Genomic DNA, 21104 nt, shown 5'->3' with positions numbered 1-21104 from the left:
GTCTTGATCCTTGTAGTCTTCCACCCTTAGATCGAGATCGCCATCTTGATCTTCTTGTTCCATGTAATTTGCTTCCCTTGCTTCACGATATGTCTTGTATGCGTTTGCAACATTCTGGGGTGTTGTACATGTTTTGGCCCAATGTTCAGTTGATCCCCATCGAAAACAAACATCATTATGGTCAGGCTCCCTTGATCGAGGCGCGATTTGGACAACCTATGCTCTTGGTGGCTTTACCACCATGTCGGAGGCTTCGCCTCTCTCTCTCTCTTCACACGTTGACCTCCACGGTTCCGTGCACGCCTCTCTTGGCGATTTCCTTCCTCTTTAGGGCGAACATATGGACCAGAATGTCCAGAATTGTCCCTACTCTTAGGGTTTCGCTCCTTGCCTCCTCCATTGGGGGCGCGACTATAGTTAGACTCCGGAATAGGCTTAGTTCCCACGGGTCTAGCATTATAGTTCTTCACAAGTATGTTGTCGTGCTTTTCAGCTACGTTCATGGCCCCAATAAGCTCATGAAACCTCGTGATACGTCTTGCTTTCACATCAATCCGATAATTCTTTGAAATCATCAGGGCAGAGACGGGGAAGGTAGAAAGAGTCTTCTCGATCAACATCGTATCAGTTATGGTTTGGCCACAAAACTCCATCAGAGACTTGATACAAAGAGCTTCCGAGTTATAATCAAGCACAGACTTGAAATCACAGAAGCGGAGGCTATGCCATCGCACTTCTAAATCAGGAAGCAGGGAGTCACGAACGTTGCCAAATCACTGCTCAAGTTCAACCCATAGCTTTCTTGGGTCTTCCTCATTGAGGTATTCACTTTGGAGCGCGTCATTCATGTGCCTTGTCATGAGAATGATGGCTTTAGCTTGATTTGCTTCAAAAGCAGTAGCTTGCTCAATGGAGAGCACATTCTGACTAGGCTCTTGGATGGCTTCTAGAAGTCCATCAGCCTTAAGATGTTGGCGCACATCTCGGACCCACCTATGGTATCCTGCGCCAGTTGTCTCTAGTGGAACAAAGTTCAACTTGTTCAAGTAACTCATCTTGAAAAACAACACAAGATTAGGGTTAGTTTCGGAGCGAAAAAGGCTGCCACGAAAAAACTATTAAATTCCTGAGCGTAGTCGCTTCCAAGAAAAATCTAATTCCAAGAGGGGTTTTGGATTAGATCGAAACAACAATGTATGTGGTCGATCGTTTTCTTCTCAACAAACTCTAAGTTTGGAGGACTCTACAAGCTCCAAGCTCCAAGCTTGGAGTGAGCACGAACCCCCACAGTTCGGCTTTTGGTCTCCCCTATGAAGAAGAAATGGGGGTAGAAGAAGGGATGTTGGAAGTCCCCGAGAAAAGAAGAAGAAATTTAAAAAAAAAACTTCAAAAACGGGAACTTTTAGAAAAAAAATTACCTTAAAAAGTAGCCGAAAAATTGTCGCCAAAAAGTCGTCGGAAAGTGGCCGGAAAAGGTTTACCGGCGTTGACTGACCGTTGACCTGGGTGCTGACGTGGACACTGGTGCTAACTGGACGCTGACGTGGCAGTGCTGATGTGGCGCCTGAGGTGGGTGACGTCAGTGGGCCACGTTGCTGGGCTTCTTGGCTGCTCTATGCCTCTGGGCTTCGCTGCGCTTCTGGGCCTCGTCGATCCTTCTGGGCTGGGCTTACAGGGACAGGGCAGAGAGAGAATCTGCAAGCTGAAGGTGAGGCGGCGGTTCAGGGCAGGTGGACTTCTGGTGAGCGGTTCAGAGACCTTTTAGCCTGTTCTGGTGGTGAAATTTCCGGTTCCAGATTTCTGGGGTGGAGACGCTACAGGTGGTGGAGTATGGCTGCAGGAGGTGGTGAGGAAGTCTTCGAACCGGGCAGATAGGATTTCTTTATTTCCGGGGGCCGGTTCGAGTATTTTCCGACCGGTTCTGAAGGTGGCACCGCCGGTTCTGGCTTCCTGGAATTTGGATCTTCAAGGTGGGCGGCGGTGGTATCTGGAATTTGAAGGCTACGAATTTAGGGTTTCAAGGTTAGGGCTTCATGCTGATAACGTGTTTTAGGGAATCAGAAATTGAGAGATAATCGCTGTGTGTTCTCATTGATAATATGGGCCACTTTATATAGAGGATTACAATGCATAGAGTTAGAATCATACAAGGAAAGATAATCTCTAGATTCTTCTAATTAAACCCTATTACCACTAGGTCAAGTAACCTAGAGTTTGGGCCAAACACAAATAGAGATATCCTTAAACAACCTTTTATTTATTTTTTATTTTTCAATTTTAAGGCTATGTACTCTGACCAGTAGATAGTTATATATGAGCAAAGGAAGACAAGCTGCCATATGATATTAAAACAAAATCAGAAAAAGAAAGGTCTCTGTCACAATACTTAGATATAGATTCCACTAGATAACAATCAGAACCATAAACTAAGAAACGTTTATTGGTGAATGTCATAACTTTACATATTACAAAAGCTGGTATTTAAGTAGATTTGTATATTTACATATTGCAAAAATGGAATTTTGGGATAGAAGCTTTGCCATCAACAGTTACGTGTGTATGAATGCTGCAGAAGAATCTCCAATGACTACAGTATTTCCTCATCAACATTCTGAACACAGTTGTGATCAATACACCAATCAAAAGCCATCCCACACGTTTTATTAACAGAATCAAAATAGAAAGTACAATATCTGAATCCTCCCCTGCTTCTGCATTATAAACTGCAAGTTTCATGAGAATGTGTCTTACCTAAATCATCACGTCTCCTGCCGTTCAAGGTTCACTACATAATCTTTGATTAAGATTTTCACAGCTCAATTTTGCTTCCGGCTATGCTTCAGGTAGGTGTCTCTTTTCAATACCAATGAGCATATAAGCCAGGTCAACTCCTAGAATGAAAAAACAGCTTAATTGCTGAAGTTGTAACAAAGAATTTGAACAGCAGGTCAACACAACAATTACCTCAATGCCTACATTGTAACAAAAAAAAATTCTGCTACCAAGACCAGAGACCAACTCCATAAGTTATAACTGATAAGAAAAGAAGAATACTCCTTTTGAAAAGTCCACAGCAGGATCAAAGATTGAGCCAATAATAAGTGGGTATTGTTTATCTTGTACGTCATCCCTAATTTTCATGTTATTCATCTCACTGGGCAACCGTATTTCCACTGCCGTCTCCTAATTGATAAGAGCACAAAGTGTGACGTTTTTAATATGTATTTTCCCTCATTTTGCTAAGTTATTCTCTTAAAATTAATAATTATAACACAGTTTATGTTTTTAGGTACTTCAAGGACTGAAATGGAGAAAACAAGCGAAAAAGAGCAGAAATGAGAGTAAATGAAGGATGACTTATTTTAGAAACTTTCCTCTTTCATTTTAGGAAATATTTCCTATTTTGTTTTAAGAAACTTTCTTCATTTGAACTTTTCTATTTCTAATTTTTATATTTTAATGAGAGTCCATCACATTAAGAACTCTTGACTGATGAATTCAAGGAAAACTTAAAACAAAAATCATGAAGAATTCAAGGAGATAAAAGGGAGTGTTTATGATCAATATTTATTCTTGATTATCTTATTTACTATTGATTATAACACTAATTAAATTCTGATTTTTCTTGATTGTAGGAGTTCATTATGTGCACAATTGGAAGAAGAAATTAGTGCAAATCAAAGGAGAGGAATAAGGGATGTATCTGGTCACTATTCAAGGAATATACAAGGAGTCATTAAGGGGAAAAGAGATCAGAAAAATCAAGACTTTGTCATGAGAAAATCAAGTAAATTTGGAGGAGAAATCACCTCAAGATGATTGGCCATGATTGCATCACAAGAGATGACAAATCCACTATAAATAGCAGCCATTCTCTACTCTAAAATCATCACTTCTTCATACAAAATTCAGTTCATTAGCTTAGCTCTCTTCTCTCCAAAACCCTCTCCAAATATTCAGAAAAAGCCTCTGATCGTGAAGAGCTTTAGGACTTCTCCAAGGCTGTTCGTGTTCTTGAAGGCCAAGCCTTGTGTTCTCTTGACGTTCTCCAAGCTTCCTTGAAGATCAAAAAGTGTAATTCATGGCCCTTATTTCTGTTTTCGTACTCTTTAGTATTGAATTTCAGATTTCTTTTATGAGCTTTATTATTGGAATTGGATTTTTGTTGAGAACGAGTTTATGTTAGTAATTTTCAGATTTGTTTCTTTATGTTCTTGATTTGTTTATGATATCTTTACAATCTGATTTTGTGCCATCCTGTATATCTTTAAGCATATGATTTTGGTTGAATAATGATGTTAATCTGCAGGTTGATAAAGCCAAATTTGTGTTCTGATTCACCTAATCGTTTTGGGGCATAAATTGAAGTGGTAAAGGCTATGTACAATGGTCGAGATTATATGCTACATGTTTGTGCGTTTGTAACTTCTTATGGATGCATACATGTTTGGATTCAGAATTCTAATTGCACTTAATGATTCATATTTAATGTTGACGGATGCTCTTCAGTATTAACGTGATGTTTTATATGAAATATTTTGAGTTACGGACTTTTCCTAACTTAGGAGATTCAAAAGAAGAATTAAAGTGGTACTCGATCTCTTCAGACTTGTACTTCGAATTCATTTCTGATATTTAGTGTTGGCACGATTTTAGGTTGTTTAGATTGAAATAATTCATTGCATGTTGATATGGTTTGGAAATTCTGATTTGAGTGTGAAGAAGTCGATCACATGTATATATTTATCTTTTTGTTTTATTTCGTAGGAACTTAGAAACCAAAACTTGAATCCCCCCTTTTTATGGTTGTTTCTTGTGTAAATTTGTAGATAAATACTTGTTAATATTTGTTTTATTAATTACTAATTTAAATTGACCTTTTTGTTTAGGTGTACCCTACAATCCTCGGACTGAACGATCCCTGCTTATCCTATACTAACAACTATATTTTGCAGGGTTAAATTGTGAGGCTATTTCAGCCGCATCACTAATCCAGATGAAGGAGCCACACTTACAGAGGCCATGAGCACTATCAAGAACTGAGATAATTGTCTTCTAGATTCCCTCTCACCTCAATCAAAATAAATCAATAGCATCCCTACAGAAAACATATAAACATATTAGCATTAATGTTAAACGACACAAATTATGTTAAACCATTGATTACAGTGAACTCTTTAGATGCTTCACATTTCACAATTCAAATGTATGATCAAATATTCAAATTTATTGAATTTAGGTTTGGGATTGAAAAACCCTGGAGCAATTCCAGCGTTCCAGGGTTCTCTGAGTACGTCCTAGAAAACACACAAATAATATCGCACATAATTTCAATCTAATGAGCAAGGAACCATTACATCTATACAAATTCTATCCCTATGATGGAGTTAAATTCCAAGGTTATTGCATTCGACATAACAGAAGAATCTCGAAAAGTAAAATAGTAATAAATTTTCTAAGCATTTTCAATAAGCTGTGGTATAGTCTGGCTTACTTGGACATCCATCTCTGGAAAAGCTTATTTCTTTGATTGTTCACTGATGTCCACATGTCGTCGTCCTGCTTATTCTCAGCTTCCTCGATTAAAATCCTCCGCTGCATTCTTTTCTGCCATCTTAATTAAGCAGAGGTCTTATATATTACAACTCACGTTCTGCAAAAGATAGGTATTGAAATTCAGGAAAAAAGGAAGATACATAAAAGCTTAATACACTAATTTTCAGTACAACAAATTACTTCAGCAGTAGGAAAAAAGCCAAATGTTATTTTCACAGCTAGGTTAAACCCAATAAATAAAGATTTAATGTTACATTATAAGATTAACAGACTTCATGTTTAACCCCAATCTGTGGAAAACAAAAAAATTATGTCAATAAGACCACTGTGCAACACAGCAATATTGAAGCACATTAGAGAAGAATCGATCACATTTGACATTGCGAGTATTTTGAGAAATGAAAGAAGAACGCATCACATTTGACACTGTATTTCGGCTTAATGCAACAGAGCAATATTGTATAGATTCTGGTCAACTTAAATTTTTTGAGTTTAGATAAGTTGCTGACTGATAAGCTCATAAATGTACGTGATTTTGTATTGATTTCTTCATGTTTTCTTAGCTAGTTTTCCATCTATTTGAGTCATTTACTTTATTTTTATGTTTTGTAGGTGTTATGGAGCAAAGTAGAGGAAAGGAAGCTAAATCAGTAAATCTACCTGTGCAGATCAGTCAACTTCGACATGAAACTGAGAGCAGTTCAGAATGAACTAGACAGTGAGCTTTATATGCTTGGAAAGCCTTGGATGTCTAGTTTCCAGAACTTTTAACGGTTCATTTATATCATTTTTCTACAAGAATTTATGGACGATTTAGTACAGCAAGGTCGGGCAGTCCCAGAATCTGACACTTTGACGGAAATCCATGATTTGAGGCCCAAATTCCTTTTAGAAGCCCACCGACGAGTATTAACTGAATATCTCTATTTATTAGAGATATATGACATATTTTTATGGGGGAAAAATTATTAGGAATCTTAGAGGAGAAGCTACTTGAATCCTAAAAGGAAAAGAAGTGAAAGTCTCCTAAGCAATAAAGAAGGGAGACGTTTAGTGGAGTAGGGACGTTTGGCCGCACAAGAGTAAAGAAGAACGGCATCCTTTCTGCCATCATCCAGCCGCCATCTCTTCCTCTTCCTTCTTCTAGTTTTTGTTTTCTTCATGACTATGTCTAGCTAAATACTTTTGTAGCTAGGGGCGATTTCAAAGCCCCAAACATGTTCAATTCATATTGATGACAATTCAGTTTTTGGTTTTCTATATTATCAATTGAGTGTTTGTTTCACTGTGTCTACAAGATGAATCTTTGCTTGTTTGTTTAGGTGCGCAACTAAATGAATAGGTTAGGGTTCTAATGCTAGGAGTAACACTAGATTCGTATATGTCGTGTGTTGATTCCAATTGAGTAGCAAAATGTTTTCTTGAATTACATGTGACTCAAACCCTAGGTTTAGCAAGACTACCAACGTACTTGTGACCCTAGATTTATCCAAACCCTTTTCTTGCTTAATGGTTTTGATATGTTAAACTTAGCGAGCTTGTGTCTAGGTTGCATAATCAGAAATAGATTAAGTGGTGAGCTTGTATTCACTTAACGAGGAACTAAGAAAGAGTAATGGGTTAATTCGAGCTTGTGAGTTAACTTCGGGTAAATTTAATTGAGAATTAAGATTCCATAACTGAGCTTTGATGTGATTCTCAATGTTTGGTGGTGGAGAATGAGTCCTTAGCTTTGTATCTGTCAATAGTTTAAAGTTATAAAATCTGTTTCTGCTTCATTATATTTTTGTGTTCAGTTTTACGTGAATTATTTCATATAACAAATCAACTCCGATTGTTCTGAAATTTTGTATGTGTATTATTCAATGTGTCTTTAGTGTTCTGTAAAATTTACAGAAAATTCCATTGAGTCTAGGTTAGTTAATTAATTTATTTTCGTTAACTGTTCAGTAGCATGTTTTAGAGTAGTCTGTGACATTTGTTTAGCAGTTTAGGAACAATCTTCAGCGGGTAATGACCCTTGCTTGATCACTATATTACCAACGATGTTATTTGAGTGCAAGGTTTAAGTTGTACATCTTTTTAGACGTATCACTGACTAAAATCAATATTGTTTAAGCTTGCTGGTATTTTGATATTGCCGTGAATTTGGGAAGGACGATGGGTTCCATTTGTCAGATCCCATCTGCGGGAGCAAAAAAGTTGCTGACTAAATATTGTTTAAGCTTGCTAGTTTGTGCTGGTTTTGGGTGAAATATAAACATTCAAATCAAAGAAATAAGCAGATTAGAGAAGATTTCATATAATGCAACACATCAATATTGAAGCACATTAGTGAAGAATCCATCACATTTGACATTGTGAGTATCTCGGTTAGTTAGTTTACAGAATGGTCAAGATTGTGACAAATGAAAGAAGGGTCCATTTCGAGAAAGAGAACAATACCTGGTTTGCAGGAAGACAATTAAACTTAATAAACAGGATCTTAATCCTAACAAAAATGATCAAATAACAGACAATTGAGATAACCATATCATTTTTTTTTTGTCAGACAAATCATTTAATTGTGGGTGCTTTCATAATGAGCATGCCTATCATCAAAGATGTAAACTTTAGTGTGCAGATATGAGAGAGGAAGCATACTTGAATATGGTGTCAATGTGGGTCATCATTGTTCCCTCATCCTTTAGAAAAAGTGAATATGGCTGAAGCTCCTCAGCAACACTGTCGCCTGAAGGCATTTGCTCTCTCAGCTATGGTGGCCTGTTTCAACACACAAAATCAACAGCGTCAGCTACTATATTCGATGACAAATAAAGATTAAACCTTTTGTGGACAATAAATACAGATTCCCAGAAGGCCAAAATGGGTTGGAGTGGGGGTGAATTATACAATTAATCCATATCGTGAATCGAACTTTCCCACATGTATAAAACTATCAAAATTATAACCATAAATCTAATGTTATATACAATGGTAGCAAGTCAAAGACATACTCACCTTAACAGCCCGAACATAATCTTTCAGGGGCTGACATCGATGGCTGGAGAAAGATTTGAGAGGTTTTGCTGTTGAATGATGCGGGAGAAACTCAAACTAAGAGAAGAGGAAGCGGTGGGTTCCAAGTCTTGGTGCAAACTAACCTGTACAGGTGAAACAGAACATCTTCCGAAACAAACCCAACCCTCGATTGTTTTCTTCGCTCTTAGAGTTGCTCGATCACCGTTTCTCGAAGCCTCCAGCGTCTTATCGTAAAACAATGGCAAAATCATAGTTGAGGCAAAACCGTCGCTCCATTTCGGGCCAAGATGAATAGTAATGTACTATTCATGAACAGTATACAGTGCCAACCTAGCTATATCAAAATCATACTTATCTTTCTTAGCGCCGGTCAGACTGGGTTACTATTTTTTTAGTAAGTGATCATCAATTAATTTGGCAATGCTGAACGACCTGATTTTTAGTTCAATATAAATACAAACGTGAGTGAAATTTGATCTAAACAACGAACAGACTTGCTAGTTCAGCTTTATCACCAAATGGCTAATGCATTCTTCTTCTTACTCTTGATATTCTCTTCCAATATCATATTTGAAAACATTCATGCTTGCAACCAAAGCGAACGCAGCTCTCTGCTGTTCTTATCTCTCACTCTGTCTTCTCCTCAGTTGAATTGGACTTCCGCTGATTGTTGCAATTGGCAAGGCATTACTTGTAATCGAGATGGTTGGGTCACCCATTTGCAGTTACCCTCCAAAGGGCTCAAACTAAAAGGAGGTATTTTCCCCTCATCATCACTTGCAAATCTCACACATCTCACTCACTTGAATCTCTCCCACAATTCACTCTCTGGTTCTCTAGATCAAACTGAATTCTTCCTGTCCTTGAATGATCTCGAAATCCTAGATTTGAGCTATAACCTTCTTATTGGAGTGTTACCATCTTCTCTACCTTCCAGTCATATTCGGATGGTGGATCTTTCCAGCAATCATTTACATGGTGCAGTTCCATCTTCTTTTTTCCAACAAGCTTGGAATTTGACTAGTTTCAATGTCAGTAAAAACACCTTTTCAGGTCCTATCCCATCCTCTATTTGTCGTCCTTCTTTGATAAGAGCATATTTATGTGATGTTAATAGCGTTAATCTCCATACTTTCTTTGTTAGTTTAGTGTATTTTCTAGTTATTTACTTTTTTTATTTGTTTTATAGGTATCTTGGAGTAAAGAAGAAGAAAAGAAGTAAAAGAGGGATTGAATCGCAAAATCCGCAAATCTGCCTGTGCAGATCAGTCAACTTCGACAGATCACTGAGACCATCTCACAATGATCCAGATGATGATCTTTATATTGATGGAAAGCCTTGGATGTCTAGTTTCCAAATCTTTTTACGGCTCATCAATATCATTTTTCTAGAAGAAGTTATTGCCGATTTAGTACAAGAAGGTCAGGCTGCGCGTGAATCTGAGGTTGGACGGGAATTTATGTTTCGAGGCCCAAATCACACCAAGAAGCCCGAGGACGAGTTTGTGCTTCATATTCCGACTCATGATGGACAAATGGCACGATGTGAATGGTTAGAATAAGTCATCAAGTTCAAGAGCCAATAGGAAAACTCCACCTAAGCAAGTGAACCCTAATTCTTTTAGGTTTTGATTTCCTAACCTCTAAGCATATAAAAGGAGATCAATCTGCAGCAGCTCTCTCTCTCTTCTTCTTCCTTCCTTGTTCATTATTTTGTGTTTTTGATTCCAATTATGTGTAGCTAAATTTCCAGTAGTTAGGGGGCAGTTGAAGCCCCTAGACATGATCCATAACATACTTTGACATTCAATTTGTTTTCCAATTAATAAAGTTGAGGTTTTGTTTACCGATTTCTCATTGCTGAACTCTATGTTTGTATGCTTTGGAGGCCTACTTAGTATGCATGCTAGGGTTCTAATACTTTGATTGTTTGATGCCTGGATCAATAGTTGGATTCCTCAAATTGTCTAGAGAAGTAATTGGTAGTTTTCACTAGCAAGAAAACAAAACCCAAGGTTTAGCAAGGCTCTAAGTTATTTGCGATGCCTAGTGATTGCTCAAACTCTTTTCAAACTTAATGATCTCTGCATGTTTAATCTAATAAGCGTACATTTAGGTTGCATTGCTTGGGAATAGTCGAGGTGTAGAGCACTTCCTGCCTAGCGTGCAAAGTAAGAAAGAGTAATAGGTTGTGTTCAAGCGGACCGAGCCAATCTGAGCGTCTTCAACTAAGTCAATTGGAACTAAATTGGACAAAGTGTGTTGTGTGTGATTGTTGGAGGTGGATACTTCCTTCCTAGCTAGTTTCATCATCTTGATATCAACCAATCTCAAATCTGTCTCAGTTTCGTTTCTCCTTCTGTCCTCTGTTTTCACGTATTTTATTCTCATAGTAAACGAACTCCAAAAATTCCCAAATTTTGTGTGCTGGACGCCTTGTGTGTCTAGTACGTCTCTGTAAATTTTCATATTTTTCTGGGTTGTTTTGGTTAGGATTTTAGTTTTTTTCTCGACTGCTGTTCAGTAGGAACTGCAGTCACTTTTTGTGACTTTTGTTGAAGCTTTTAGTTTAACTTAATCCTCTGCGGGAGACCCTTATTTCCCTATATTATAATTGACATATTTGCAGGAGAATAAGGAAAATCAATAGCTTATAAATTTAGCTATCATTCTTCTTCCTCGTTACGACACCTTGATTTTTCCTTCAATAATTTCAATGGTAGTATATCTTCTGGATTGGGGAAGTGTTCCAAACTGCAGGTCTTCCGTGCTGGTCACAATTACCTGTCAGGATCGCTTCCAGAAGATATGTTTAATTCTACCACACTTGAAGAGATTTCACTATCTCAAAATTCATTGTATGGAGCAGTGAGTGATAGAATTTCCAACCTCACCAACCTTACAACCCTTGACCTCTCCTATAACCAATTGAGTGGTGTGCTCCCTCTCCATCTTGGGAAGCTCTCCAAGTTGAAATACATACTCCTTGATTTCAACTATCTGGAAGTTTCATTGCCCCTATCTCTGATGAATTGCACAAACCTAGTTGAACTACGTATGGGAAACAACAACTTGGGAGGTGATATCTCCATGCTCAATTTTTCCAAACTTAGCCAACTTAGTAAACTTGGCTTGCGGAAAAATAACCTCTCTGGTATCTTGCCGAGAAGCATCTACTCGTGCAAGTTCTTGAAAGCAATTCAAGTGAATTACAATAATGTAGAGGTTCAAATACAGCCTGAAATTCTTTCATTCAAATCCCTGTCCTTCCTCGCACTTGGTGGGAACAAAGGTTTGACCAATGTGACAGGGGCAATGAAGATACTGATGGGTTGCAAACGTCTTGTATTCCTTTCCTTGGCATCTAGTTTTTTAGGTGAGGAAATGCCGAACGGTGTTGAAATGGCGGATTTTAATGGATTTCAAGTCTTCGACATTTAGATTTGAGTTCATGTAACTTTCACTACTAGAATAACTTAATCACACGACAGCCATCAGACGACACATGAGTTTTTATTGTCGTCATTTTTTAAACCTGTCGTCTCACCTCTACTCATCCAACACATGAACCTTTGGTATATTTGAGAGATTTCAGACAACACTAACAAGAATATATGTCGTCTGAAAAACGAAAAAAAACTGATTTATATTTATTTTGGGTCTTTCTAAATGTACCCAATAAATATCTAAATAGACCCAGCATTTATAGAATTATCCTGAACTTTCCAACTATACCCTTATGTTAAAAAGACTTCTAAACACACCCAGCATCGATCTGGCTTTTTGCTTCCACTCCTACTCCGTTTGCAATCTTCAACATTAGCGATATGAAATATGAAATATGAAATCTGAGGGATATGAGGAGGAAACCCATGCTTGGTAGCAAGGCTGCAGCGGAACCAATCAACTTTATTGGCTTATGCATGCAAATGATGCAATCATACCCCATAGGTCCGTTATTCATGTTTTCAGTTATTTAATAGTTCCAATAATATATTTTAGTTAATTGGATAATATTTGCAACTAGTTCAGAAGAAAGGATAAGCAAGAATGTATACATATTGGAGGGATTCAAACAATAGTTAATCAGCAAACCCACTGTTCGAGAAGAGGCCAAAGAAATTTGGTATCGGAGGGGAGTTACTTCCCTAGAGGGATTTGACCCGATTCATTAAATTCCAAGGCTGTTCAAATTAAGAGGAAGAAAATGATCTTCAAGCAGAGGTTGAAGTTTCCTCTAGCTTTGAATCAGTTCACCAAGACCCTTGACAAAAACCTCGCTACAAGCCTGTTCCAGATGCTTTTGAAGTACAGGCCTGAGGACAAAGTAGAGAAGAGCGTCTTTTGAAAAGTCCCTTATTTTCCTTCATAGGGGACTGTCGTACGATAAGGTCGAGTGGTCGACGGCGAAATCTGATGTGGAGTTAGAGAATGCTGGGTGCTGGGTGCGTTGAAATATAGGGGTAGACTTGGAAATCTATGGATAAAAAGTGAATGTTGGGTGTGTTTAGATTTTTGCTGGGTCTATTTAGAAAGACCCTTTATTTTTCCCCCATAGAGGTGGCAAACGGGCCGGCCCGGCCCGGCCCATTTTAAGCGGGCCTAGTCGTGCTTCGTGCCGGGTTTGGGCCGGCCCATTTATTATCGTGCCGGGCTCGTGCCGGCCCATTTACTTAAACATTAAGCCCGGCCCGGCCCATGGCCCGAGCCCACATCGTGGCGGGCCGTGCTCATGCCGGGTCAATAACGGGCCGTGCTCGTGCCTACTCACTATAAAGCACGATTTTAAAATATTAATTAGAACAAATAAAAATTAATTTTATTTAACTATTTAGAAAATTAAAATAAATTAAGTTCTACAACGTTTTTCTTAATCTTAGCTTTTTAAGATTAGATTTCTAATAATTTTTTATATTTCACTATAAGAAAGAAAGAAAGAAAAAACCAAAATATATTGTTTTTAGTATACTATTGTGAGATTAATCTTTATTAATATAATGAAGATTTAGTATCTATTATTATTTCCTTCATTCTATAGTTGTATTATTATGAGATTAGTCTTTATTAATAAACATATATTTAATATTTAGAAAAAATACTTATGTCAAAACAAGGATATAATGTTTTGTTTCATTATTTTGACAATATAAAGAAAGCATTGGTGGAATTGTCATGAGATTTTAAATAAAAATGTCTCATATTCAAATCTTATCATTGTAGTTTTTTAATATATATATTTTTTAAAATGAAATTTTATGTTTGTAACGGGCCGGCCCACAATATGTCGTGCTCGGGCCGTGCCGTGCTCGTGCTTAGTGGCCCGTTTGCCACCTCTATTCCCCCACTAAAAACACTCAAAGCCTTTGTGAAAAACACGTGTTTCCCTCCCTTAGCTAAAAATTTAGGTCAGTACTCCCTCCCAAATTGCTCTCGGCCTCCATCTGACTCAGTATCGCGCTCACCCTCCCTCTGACTCAGTATCGCGCTCAATCCCCCTTACCATCGCTCTCTCCTTTAATCCCCCTCACCCTCTCAACCTCATCGACCCTTGCTCTCACTCTCAGCAGGTTTTTCTTACTTCAAGCTCTGATACAACAAGGCCCAGCATATAATTTGTAGAAGTAAGGAGATCGAAACGAAGAAGGAAGAGATCGGCAAACTGATTGCAGACCCACTCAGGCAACGATTAAAGCAGAGAGAAGACTCTAGTGTGAAATAGGAGCAACTGCAGTTTGAGAAAGCTGTCAAAGGCGCAAATCAAGGTCCAATTTCAACGCTTTAAGTATCTAATTTTTGAAATTTCCAATTGGGTTTCGCGATTTTGATTGTTATTGAAAACCTAATTGCATGCAGTTCTGTTCATTGCTTCTGGAGACGACGATACGATTAAGTGTAGAAGCGGTGGGCTTAACTCTCCTCTCCATTTTGCTGCAGCTAAAGAGCACAACGAGGTCGTTTTGCGTTTTCTTTTTTTCTTTTTATGGGTTTGCTTCCCATTTGAAATTGATGATCGTTTGGTTTTTCTGATTTTGGTTCTTTTTTGGCTTTGATTCAGATTATTTCATTGCTTTTGGAGAATGGAGCTGATGTAAACTCCAGAAATTACTGTGGGCAGGTATGATACTTGGTGCTGTCCTAATCTAATTGTGAGTTTGTTTATTTGATTTTGAGCATTCCAGTCTCTGTTTGAGTTAATTCTGAGATGTGGGTAGTTAGAAAGATTGTAACCCTGTGTGTTTTGATGCATAAATTGGGACCTGGAATTGAAAATTGAAGATCATGATGGGATAATTGGACTCATGCCTTGTAGTTTGCTGCTTGTGTTTGTGAGTTATGTGATGTATATATGCCTTGTGGACTTATGGAGCTGATGTAAATTCCAGAAATTACTGTGGGCAGGTATGATACTTGATTCAAATTCGGATATTGCTGTTTCTTAATTATTGGGTTTCTGAAATCAATTGATACTTTGAATTTTGAAATTGGATGGTTGCTACTTTGAATTTTGAAATTGGATTGTTGCTGCAATTGTTCATGTTTGTAAGTCTGGAATTCCTCTTGTTTCTTAATAGTTAAAACTCAAGTAGCCATTAAGATGCTTTCGCCATCATCAGTTCAGGGGTTTCAAGAATTTCATGGAGAGGCAAACATCTTGCTGACTGAAAACTTCCAAGCCAAAGTATCTGATTTTGGCCTATCCAGAAATTTCCCTACAGACCTTGTGACACATATAACAACTGGCGTTGTTGGTACTCTCAGGTACCTTGACCCTGAGTAAGTAGTACTTCTAGATTAATTTTAGTTTACTGATCATCATTAGTTTTTAAATGATTGTTGGCATTAGCCAGAAAGAGAGGAATACCTTGGGTGGAAGGGTTGCCAATATAAGTGCAGGAAGAATTGCTGGATAACAGTCTCCGGGGAGGTTGTTATTCCTCTTTGATCTTCTTTCTTTGGATTGTGTTTATGGGTTTGTTTTCCTTTTTTATGAAAAAAGAAAAAGCTGCTAATTCTAAGAAGAGAAAAGAAACACCAAGCCAAAGGAGAAGAAATTATAGCTTAGAGATTCCTCTATTGGTAATCTTTCAGTAGCAGTGATGGTTTACAATTTTGATTCGAATTAGTTTACAAATTTATTGGATATCTTTTTACCTCCTCAGCTTAGCTTGATAAGAGCACATTATAACCACTTAAGAATATAACTTGGTTGAAACAATTCAGAACCCTCTCGGAGGTAGGTTCCAAGTATTGGGTTATCGGCATACAAAAGCCATTTTCAGTACTGCATGCAATATAATGTCCAGACTAACTAGAACAATATTCTCCATCCATATAATTTTGCTGTTTAATGGTGAGAGTTCCTCACAGGGAACTCATCAGTTTCGATTATATCAAATCTTGGGTGTCATCATTATTGTTCTTACTTCTGGATATATCATTTTACTTATTAATCTAAATAAATGTTATTTGCCAAAAACATACTTTTTTTTTTTTTTCTCTCTCATACCTAATTCTTAATTGATTTTACAACTTATCAACTCGATCAGCTTTTAAACCATAGAATCCAACTTGAAACTAATCATCAACCGTCTGTGATATCATCTTTTAATTAGAATATTTGACTCAAACTAATTGATTTGTATTACACTTAGCAAGACTCAAAATTTCCAACCTCGAATTTTATGTTATGTCGAGTATTTTATTACGTTTAAAATATTGTTCATTATGAGGTAAAACCTCATCAGGGAAGGCCACAAGTAGTTCTGCACCTGTTTCCTATTTTTTATCAATGTGGGTGAGGATCTCCTTTAAACCTCCTCAAGTTGAGATGGTTTTGGTGGGAGAACAAATAATTTAAAATTTTTAGGAACAGGGACACAGCTGGAACTGACCCAATTTCATAATCACTCTCCAATCTGCTAATTAAATAAAGAAAGAATGGTTTTGAAACCACCAATATTTGCAGGATGAGCTGTGTAATGGCAATGACATTGATAAGCACACCTACTAGCATGAGCAGAAAGCAATCCTATGGAGAAGGATGGCTTGATGGTGAACGCTACTGGGTTAAATACTTCAAATATAGGTAGTTTTCTTTAGCTGGGTTTGTTATTTTCCTGTTATGTAGTCCAGTTGTTATCTGTTGTTCAATAGTTCAAATTCAATCCAGCGTTACCTGTTGTTCAATAATAGTTGTTATCTTTGAATGTCTTATTATTATTTTTTAATAAGAATCTGTGTTCAGTATTTATAACATGACTGGCTTATGATTCAGTATTTACAATATGAATTGCATTGGGCGAGGTTTTTCAAGTAGACCGACCTGATGCATTAAAATTACTGGGATCTGAAAGATAGATCATTCAAATCTCTCAAAGGTTGATTGGTTGATTGGTTACTGGGATCTTATTTATTTGGTTGATTGGTTTTGAATTTCGGTGCATGCAGTTTTGGGTGGTGCAAATGAATTTGGGATGTTCAATTTTGTCTAGATTGGCCTTGTTTTCTTCATACTTATGCAGATAGTTTTAAAAATTCCAGGTTTGGCTGAAAATATTTTCAGTCATCTCCTAACTGGTCTGGGTGCTGGTTTCTTTGCAGTATCTACTGGGTCTCCAGTTGATGTGGTACACATTCTGAAACCTATTAGCCTTAATAATAAGTTTGGTGCTTCTATTTATGATCATAAGGAGGTAAACATGTGTGTAGCTGTTTAAATTTCAATCATAGTGACTTGCGTACGCATTAGATAAGATATTGAAACCTCAAAGATGTTATTGACACAATCCCTTTTCTTTTTGTTATTCATCAGCATATATTGTGACTGTGACTTTTAATGACCCAGTTCGTCTTTTTGTCCAAGTTTATGTAGAGTTTGGTTTTCTGTTTCTTTTAAGTTTTGTTTTGGGTCTTTTTGTTGCAGCAAATCTGATATAAAGAGCATAAAGGTGAGGCTAGGGGCGATTAAGAAGAGGAACGCTGTGCTGAATACATGTTGCTGATCTTCTCAAGATTGGCCTCGATATTAATGTATATAGAAGGGTAAGTTATATGGTTCATTAGATTTTTTGCCCAAAAGAGCTTTCATATCTTGGTTTTTGATTATTGAACACTATTTGTAACTAGCTTTATGATGTGTGAATTTCACCATTGTTTTGTTTGGCCTTTTCAGTTCTCACCCAAAATATAAAGAAGCTCATTTTTGTGCTGCTGTAGGTGGAGCTAGGAGTAGCACAGCAGGTCGAAAAGGCATGGCTGATGCTCTAGCAGATATGACAAAAAGGTATTTATGTTTTTCATAGACCCTTTCATTGAGAATTATAGTAATCTAAGTAGAAAGAAAAAATTTAAAACCATTCTTTCTATGTCTCAGATCAGCATCAGAATATGTATGCTAAAAGTGCGAACAAGGGTTGTATGCTCTTTTTTGAATGAGCCTGAGCACCTAATATCTAATCATAGTAATCTGGTGATTCTGAAGTAGCTTATTTGAAAATGTTCAATAACACTTACACCAGAACGTCACTTCTTTACAAAATGATGCATTAACATTCAGCTTCACAATTGACATTAGGTTTGAACTGAAGCTGAAGTTTCAGCCTCTGGTGTCAAGGTCCATCGCTTGGGGGGGGGGGTGTTGCCCTCGGAGGCTTGATCGTGGACACCAAGGTGTTCTACTGGCCTAGAAAGTATTTTGGTATGGATTTCTGTTTTCTGTGTAGATTTGATACTTCTCAGTTTTGCTGTTTGAAATTTTTCAGTGTTAGAGTTTATGTTTTGGTGAGTAGATAGTTGGTTCTTTGGCATTTTTTTTTTCTCTATCTGATTTCCCTAAACAATATGTAGTGGCTTTTGCAGTGCGCCTAGCTTTGCTGATTCAAGGACATGAGTAGGAAAAGGAGCTTTTCTTCAGCTTCAGAAGGCACTCTTTTAACTTGAAAGTTTGTTGGATAGTTTTGTGAATACTAAGTGCAAACCAATTTGTTTCAGTGGAAGAGAAGAGGGAAGGCAGCATATACGCAGCACCATATTGATGCAATCAGAACAAATTAAGTGGGCAAAATTTGTTGTTAAAACATATATGTAAGCATAATCGCATCCAGCTAGTTAGTACTTAGGTTTAGGAACTTATTTTGGTAACCTTGATATATGATAGACTTGCTATATTAAGGTTCTTTTGGTTTCAATTGTGGTTGATCCGAATATGAATTTGCACTTTGGTTCCAAAGTTGGATATGACAATGTATGAAATAGATGGCAGTAATCTATGACAATGTGGTATTTTGGATATATGTGTTTTGGACATGGAATTTCATATTTGCAACCAATTGTGAAAGCCAATTTAGACATCAAATATAGGTCAATTGCCAATTTAGACAATAGATATAAAAAAACTCATGTTGTTTGAACTCCATTCATACAATATGACAATGTGGTATTTTGGATATATGTGTTTTGGACATGGAATTTCATATTTGCAACCAATTGTGAAAGCCAATTTAGACATCAAATATAGGTCAATTGCCAATTTAGACAATAGATATAAAAAAACTCATGTTGTTTGAACTCCATTCATACAACAGATATAACAAAACCTATGTTGTCTAAACTTTATTCACACAACAGATATAACAAAACTCATGTTGTCTGAACTTTATTCACATAACAGATATAACAAAATCAATGTCGCTTGAGATTCATTTCACTCATCAGATATAACAATAAACTGCTGAATGACATTCATAAAATACAACTCAAAACAATAAAATATGTCGTCTGAGTATTAAGTTAGATGACATATTCCATTTTGGCACTGTTATGGTTAATGCATCTGGTACAACTGAGAAAAATGAGGCATTGTCGCCTGAGATTCATTTCAAACAACAGAGGTATCCCAACAGTGTCGTCTGAGATTCATTTCAGACAACAAAGGTATCCTAACAGTGTCGTCTAAGATTCATTATACACAACATCGTTCTCTTAAAAGTGTTGAGGTAATATAATGTTTCTCAACATCAAATAAATGAATTGTTGTCTGAATGTCTAACAGACAATAGTTTATCCAAATTAAAATAGTTTGGTAATTTTCAGATGACAGTTATGAGCTTATATATGTTGTCTGAATGTAACACAGACAATAGTTTTGAACTGTCGTCTGAGCGAAGTCAATCAGACCACAGGCTACTAGACGACAACACATTTTTCACTCAAACGACAGTTCAGGAACTGTCGTCTGATTAACTTTGTGGTGTAGTGACTTTAGTGAAGTGTGGATGTCCGCTTCAGAACCCGCCTGTATGTATATATATATATATATATATATATATATATATATATATTGATATTTAATGCATATGAGTTTTTTCCATACATATGAAAATTATAAAATGATTAAAGTATATATGTGCTAGTAGTCAGCAAGCAGGTACATACATATGAATGTTACAGTTAATTGGTTTATATACATAAGCCTATTTTCTATCAAGTCATCTTTGCAAATTAAATTTGCTTTCAATGAAAATTATTCTGCCATGATATCAGGTTGGCTATTCTTGATTTATGATTAGTTGACCGTTATATGAAACTAATATTTCCTATGATATATATAATGTCGCTACTCGAGGTACGTACATCTTGATTATTGGTTTTATGAGTTATTCTATTGTATTTACATACATATAATAATTGTTTGCATACAATTAAATATGTTAACAATTATATTATGAACGCAATTGACCTTATAGTCTATTACAACTCTTTTTTATTTGGATTGCAGATAAGGCTAGTAGAAAGAGTTGCTTTAACAACTCGTTGTGGCCTGGTAGGTAGTACTTGGATGCATCTATAAATCCATTTTCATCTTTGCATTAGTAGTATTTCTTTATATACTTTGCAACACATATTTCAGTTTTACTATGCATGGTTGAGGTTGTAACAATTTCTAAAATTTGCATACACCTTGTCTCATTTTGCTATCTTGATTTTTCTTTTTAAAGGTAAATGGGAGAGCCTTCTGTTCTGGTGCAGATGCTATTTCCCTTTATCAACTAGTCATTCAAGGTATACTTACGTTCCCCTTATCAGCTTTCAACTCAAGAGTAGTTGGTTTTCATCATTTTGTTTAATCTGCAATAACTTATGACAACAAATTATTCAATAAGTCTTAATTTTTCAGAATGCCATTTCTGCTATCTAAGTGACAGGTCGGTTTTCTTTTCATCTGTTTTAATAATGTGCAGGGAATGTTGAGGAATGCAGAAAGTTTTCTGAGACAATGTATAAGTTTGTATATATTCAAGGAACATACTTGAAGCCACATGTAAGTATCAGATAAGAGCTTCTTTTGAAATTTATCATATGGAACAGTTGGATATTATAATGTTCACTACATTGTTGTTCTTTGTATCTAACTTCTAGATTACTTCTACCAGTTTACTTAATACTAGTTTAGCAGTATATATATGTGGGATCATGTGATTTTCTTTCACATGCAAACAGTAGTATGTTTTGATCTGTAGCATACTTTG

General features: G+C 36.7%; 2 long non-coding RNA genes and 1 pseudogene across 26 annotated transcripts; 2 read left to right on the top strand and 1 right to left on the bottom strand.

Annotated features, from left to right (window-relative positions):
* LOC112164420 overlaps positions 1–21104 on the top strand; it is a 60350-nt pseudogene that overhangs the window by 32878 nt on the left and 6368 nt on the right.
* Positions 3025–5529, bottom strand: LOC112164704. The gene is made up of 3 exons (XR_002922453.2): positions 5495–5529; positions 5072–5098; positions 3025–3183 (listed from the first exon to the last, which is right to left on the bottom strand). It is a non-coding gene; the product is annotated as an uncharacterized LOC112164704 (long non-coding RNA).
* Positions 13962–18867, top strand: LOC112164701. 25 transcript variants are annotated; one of them, XR_005799602.1, is made up of 12 exons: positions 13962–14339; positions 14431–14528; positions 14633–14692; positions 14854–14976; positions 15150–15336; positions 15422–15502; positions 16544–16663; positions 17119–17204; positions 17501–17619; positions 17794–17860; positions 18152–18274; positions 18436–18867. It is a non-coding gene; the product is annotated as an uncharacterized LOC112164701 (long non-coding RNA). The 25 variants fall into 25 exon arrangements; XR_005799603.1 differs by having other exon boundaries at positions 15150–15351; XR_005799614.1 differs by lacking the exon at positions 15422–15502 and having other exon boundaries at positions 17179–17270.

Source organism: Rosa chinensis, chromosome 5 (genome assembly GCF_002994745.2).
Source record: "Rosa chinensis cultivar Old Blush chromosome 5, RchiOBHm-V2, whole genome shotgun sequence".
Taxonomy (NCBI): Eukaryota; Viridiplantae; Streptophyta; class Magnoliopsida; order Rosales; family Rosaceae; genus Rosa; species Rosa chinensis.
This window is presented reverse-complemented; position numbering and strand designations above follow the sequence as displayed.